Raw genomic sequence first — 5,463 nt, 5'->3', positions numbered from 1 at the left:
AGGAGGCAGGAGATCAAAACGATACCAGCGTGCAGGTCAGCTGGAGCGTGGGGGAGCAACCGGACTGAAGGAGGGTCCAGGCGGTCACAGAGAGCTCGGGAGCGAGGAAGGAAACTAATCGTGGGTGGGAGGGGCAGCAGCTGACAGAAGTTGCTGCCCTCCTCGCTCATTTTTGGGGAACCAAAGCCCATTCACTACCAAGCGCTAGATGTTGTCTGTAGTCTGACTACAGAAATCCTGGGGCGTCAGACACACAGTCCCCGGAAGGCCCTGGAGGATGCAGGTGTCAGCACAGAGATAGGTAGCACCGACGGACCTGCATGGATAAAGTCGGAGAGGTCCAGAAACAGCAGCGGGATTGTATGTGAGGGACTGTCTGCCAGCTACATCTTCACTGGCCTAAACCGTGTGCTTACAGCGCACAGACAGTTGTTTGCAACCCGCTTTCCAGTCAGGTAAGCCAGATATCTGACTGCTTTAAGATTTACTATTTTCCCTGCAAAGTTTTTGGTTGTTTCGCTAGGAAACAATCTCTATTTGTGACTTTCTGTACAATTGACTGGTGACTTTGGGTTACCAATAGCCTAGGGAGTGCTGCGTAATGATCACGTTTTATTGGGCTTCTGCAGTCAATAGTCATGCAGTGTGTTTTGGCATATTGACACTTTTCACTACCACCAGTGGGTGAATTTACATGAAACTTCTTAGTTTACATTTTTCCTTTGTCCTCGTGTGGGCACCATGCATCACACTTACATTGATGTTTTACTTAATTGCAGCTGGCCCCTTCAGCCCATCTTGACTTAATCAGAAGGCCAGATAGATCTGAACTTCACCCTTACCAGTGTAGGCCTCCTTTCATGTATGTTTGTCAGAGTCAGAGGGCCCGATTGCATCCTTAACATGACCCATGGGAGAGAGATTACACCAGAAAGGCTGCCTGTAAGTAGACAGCGCCATCACCATCAAGCAACCCTGCAAGACCCACAGAGAGAAGAGCTGGCCTGAGAGGAGTCAAGAGATATAGTGTCTGAGTCACTGCTCAGCTACAGGGCTATCTCTGCAATGGCAGTGTGCGGCGGTCCAGAGTCTGTGGCTGTGGTGCACTTCTTCATGAGCTTTTACTTAAATATGAAGCCAGTTCAATCTTACTGCCAATTTTGCATTCATTTATCATTACGGGCCCTCCAATGAAGTTGGTGCCCTTCCATTTTTGGTGCTTTGCAGTAGTTTTAGGAATTTCTTATAGTTTCCTGTTGCTCAAATGGGTGAATTTCTGATATTTATAGGTTTCCCTCGTCTTCAATACTTTATTTTGCTTGCAAGAAAGTGTCACTCATAGTCGTTGAATGTCACTCATAATTACACTGAAATTATGAAAATGTCACACATTAGCAATCTGAAACCTTGGCAGCTATGAAAGGCGGGACAATGCATTTCAGTGCGGTGAAGCAGAACACCACACTGAAATGCGTGAGCGTCACACCTGATGCGTGATACTTGGCAGGACTGCTTAGGGCGGCTGGCTAATATGAGGCAGTGCTGTGGTGAAGCACTGCAAATAATCATGACGCAGGCCGCCGCGCTCTCAGCGCTGCCTGCTGCAGCTTGCACCAGCCCGGGCCACCACCTGCTATCAGCTGTTATTACCTGCTCTTCCCCTTGCATTTCCTATATAACCGCAATTGGGAGTTGAGAGAATTCAGTCTGTCACAGGACGTCCCCGCAGGAGTCAGAACAGCTGAGCGGCCTGGATGACATCACTGGAGGCGGACTGGGGCCAGGCAGCAAACTGAAATTGCTACGGCCCGCGGTGAGTCAAGGCCTGAGTCTGTTTGCAAACAGCCTTGCAGACCATGGTCGCTGCCCTCCATTATGGAGCACCGGAAGCGGAAGTCAAGAATTAGATAAGAGGGTTAAAACCGTTATGGGAGTCCGACAACCAACCTGCTGCCTAAAAGTGTCCAGGGTCTCGTCAGCAGGCACTTGACCCATGACGGTAAGAGAACTTTTTCATTAATTTTGTGAAAGTGCATACTGAGATGGGCTAACATTGAGCTTTGCGAGGGACAGGTTGGCGTTTTTCCCGAATATAGGTCTGTAAAGTGACTGTTTCCTAAATTAATTTAATGCAAGATCTGTTTTATATTTATTTAGCTCCTCTGCTTCTCCATTCACAATCTTGAAGCACTGTCGCACTGATAATAGAAACATGAATTAGTGTTGTTGAGCAACATAATTTGAAAGGTCATCATTGTTAAATGCATACGCTAAAACTATTTAAAACAGTGTACGCTATATTGTATTACATTGTATGTGAATGGACCTGTGTTACAATCAGGGCCTTATCCCATACACTGAAGGCACATATCTCTTTTCAACTATTTAATGGACATATTGTGACAGGTGAAACACTCTGTGATCTTTCTCATCTGCAAGGACATCTACACCCTTTAAATAAGTTAATGCTTTTCTACTGATCAACATTTCTATATTGTGGTGATTTGATGTGATTTATGGCAGCGACTCTGGACTGCCCCTCTGAATCTCCAGACTGACTTTGAGTATGACTGGCATCGCTGTACCTTCTGTCCACAGTGCACGCATAACACAGATTATCTGATGATGTGAACCTGCACACCCCTTTTGTTGCCTGTGTCAAACCTAACTAGTGCTCTTTTGGTCTGTCTGCATCTGCCATATGTTTGGATTCTCTCATAAGGGGACATACCATTTTACACACAACAGCGCCCTGGCTGGCTGTAATCTACATATGCCCAAGCCTCACTCTCCTGAGCCTTACCTGATGCTGAGTGCCTGTGGTCACTGTCCGATCAGTTTAAAAATGCACTAGGTTAGTTCACTTCCATTTCTGGTGCTTTGCAGCTGTTTTACGCTCTCCTTAGAGTTTCACATTGCTCAAATGGGTGTAATTTCTAATATTTGTATCGTTCCCTCTTCTAAATTGTTTGATTTTGCTCGGTAGAAAGTGTCACTCATAGTCCTTGAAATGTCACTAATAATTACACTGAAATTATGCAAATGTCACACATAGCAATCTAAAACCTTGGCAGCTATGAGACAGGGTCCGTCTGAACTCTGGGACCTAGTGTTAAAGTTAACTAGTCGCTCAATGCTTGCTCATATATTACAATATATGTCCATCACCACCCCCTTTTCTGAATCGTTTTGTCCACCATAAGCGTGGAAGGGTATAATCAGATGTGAGTCCCTTGCTCACTGCACCATCAGGATTCAAGCAAGCCGGGCCGAAGACGGCTAAAATGCCAGAAACCGGTCCCCGGAAGCTTGTTTCCTTCCCAGTATAAGAATTGGCTTGGTAGTTTGGTCTGCCCTGTTCCCATGATGCACTGGGCCAGGGACAGACTAATTTGCATATCGCCAGGTTCTGATCTGGGATGGTGCAGTGAGCTAAAAAACAGTGATGGATCAAGCCCTGATCTTTGGACTGGGTAGGAGTGTTCTGCTTAATTCAGATACTCTGTCCATCACCACCCCCTTTTCTGAATCGTTTTGTCCACCATAAGCGTGGAAGGGTATACTCAGATGTGAGTCTCTTGCTCACTGCACCATCAGGATTCAAGCAAGCCGGGCCGAAGACGGCTGAAATGCCAGAAACCGGTCCCCGGAAGCTTGTTTCCTTCCCAGTATAAGAATTGGCTTGGTAGTTTGGTCTGCCCTGTTCCCATGATGCACTGGGCCAGGGACAGACTAATTTGCATATAGCCAGGTTCTGAACTGGGATGGTGCAGTGAGCTAAAAAACGGTGATGGATCAAGCCCTGATCTTTGGACTGGGTAGGAGTGTTCTGCTTAATTCAGATACTCTGTCCATCACCACCCCCTTTTCTGAATCGTTTTGTCCACCATAAGCGTGGAAGGGTATACTCAGATGTGAGTCCCTTGCTCACTGCACCATCAGGATTCAAGCAAGCCGGGCCGAAGACGGCTGAAGTGCCAGAAACCGGTCCCCGGAAGCTTGTTTCCTTCCCAGTATAAGAATTGGCTTGGTAGTTTGGTCTGCCCTGTTCCCATGATGCACTGGGCCAGGGACAGACTAATTTGCATATAGCCAGGTTCTGAGCTGGGATGGTGCAGTGAGCTAAAAAACGGTGATGGATCAAGCCCTGATCTTTGGACTGGGTAGGAGTGTCCTGCTTAATTCAGATACTCTGTCCATCACCACCCCCTTTTCTGAATCGTTTTGTCCACCATAAGCGTGGATGGGTATACTCAGATGTGAGTCCCTTGCTCACTGCACCATCAGGATTCAAGCAAGCCGGGCCGAAGACGGCTGAAATGCCAGAAACCGGTCCCCGGAAGCTTGTTTCCTTCCCAGTATAAGAATTGGCTTGGTAGTTTGGTCTGCCCTGTTCCCATGATGCACTGGGCCAGGGACAGACTAATTTGCATATAGCCAGGTTCTGAGCTGGGATGGTGCAGTGAGCTAAAAAACGGTGATGGATCAAGCCCTGATCTTTGGACTGGGTAGGAGTGTTCTGCTTAATTCAGATACTCTGTCCATCATCACCCCCTTTTCTGAATCATATATTACAAGGTGCATGCACCAAGAGCCCCGGTAACAAAAATTATGTTTCTGAAATCTTTTGATATCGATTCCGTGCTAGACGCTATGAGTTACCCCGAAGCCCCCTGTGTGCCACACACAGCAGAAACCCTTTTTAGCCAAATGTACTTAGTATAACACTGCGCCTGGGGGTTAGCTCTATGTCTTGTAGCGCGAGGAAATATGTCAGTTAAATACCACACCATATGCATTACAGCTGTGTGGTCTTCAGCCTCAGGGTGGGGCATCAGGTGGGCAGGGGCTGACTGAATTGAATTGTCATGTGCAGTCAGTGTAAAGTACTTGCGGACTAGCAATGCATGGACCCACGACTACAGGGCAATTGACCTGTCAGGATAGCACAGAAACAGGGTGTAATGCTCGATCTTAGGGTGACTGTGCTGGAAAAGCACTGACCTTGGTGTACTGTCCTGTAGAAGCCCGACCATCTCGCGGACCCGGCTTCTGATTTCTCTTGCGGCGTGCGTGCCACCGTGCTCAGCTCCATGGGCACGAGGAGCTGACGTCACAGTCTGTTGATTTGCTGAGCACTGCGTGGAGGTCGTGCAGAGACAGAGCGGGTGCTGTGAACCGCACAGACAACGGACAACTCACCTGCACCGGTGAGTGAGGGAGAGGGGTTCCGAGGGTCCCACTCCTGGGAACGCTTATTCCTTGCTCCAAGAGGAGCAAGATTAGTCTCAACCTGCACTTACCTCAAAATGCACGGGGACACTTTTAACCTGCACCAAGTGCCCTTACCCCTGCCTGCATCAGGTGTACTAACTACAACTTGCACAGAGAGAAATCACATTACCTGAATTACGCACATTTACACTGCAGATGTGAGGGGGCATTTGCCTGCATCTATGATAC

The 5,463-nt window shown here is 47.8% G+C and overlaps 1 pseudogene; it reads right to left on the bottom strand.

Moving 5' to 3' along the window:
• Positions 1 to 4,574: 4,574 nt before the first annotated feature.
• On the bottom strand, positions 4,575 to 4,704 carry LOC147692844 (U11 spliceosomal RNA; annotated as a pseudogene).
• Positions 4,705 to 5,463: the final 759 nt, after the last annotated feature.

This window comes from Lissotriton vulgaris, chromosome 9 (assembly GCF_964263255.1).
Source record: "Lissotriton vulgaris chromosome 9, aLisVul1.2, whole genome shotgun sequence".
NCBI classification, from domain to species: Eukaryota; Metazoa; Chordata; class Amphibia; order Caudata; family Salamandridae; genus Lissotriton; species Lissotriton vulgaris.
Note: the sequence above shows the minus strand (reverse complement) of the source record. Positions and strands in the feature narration are given on the sequence as shown.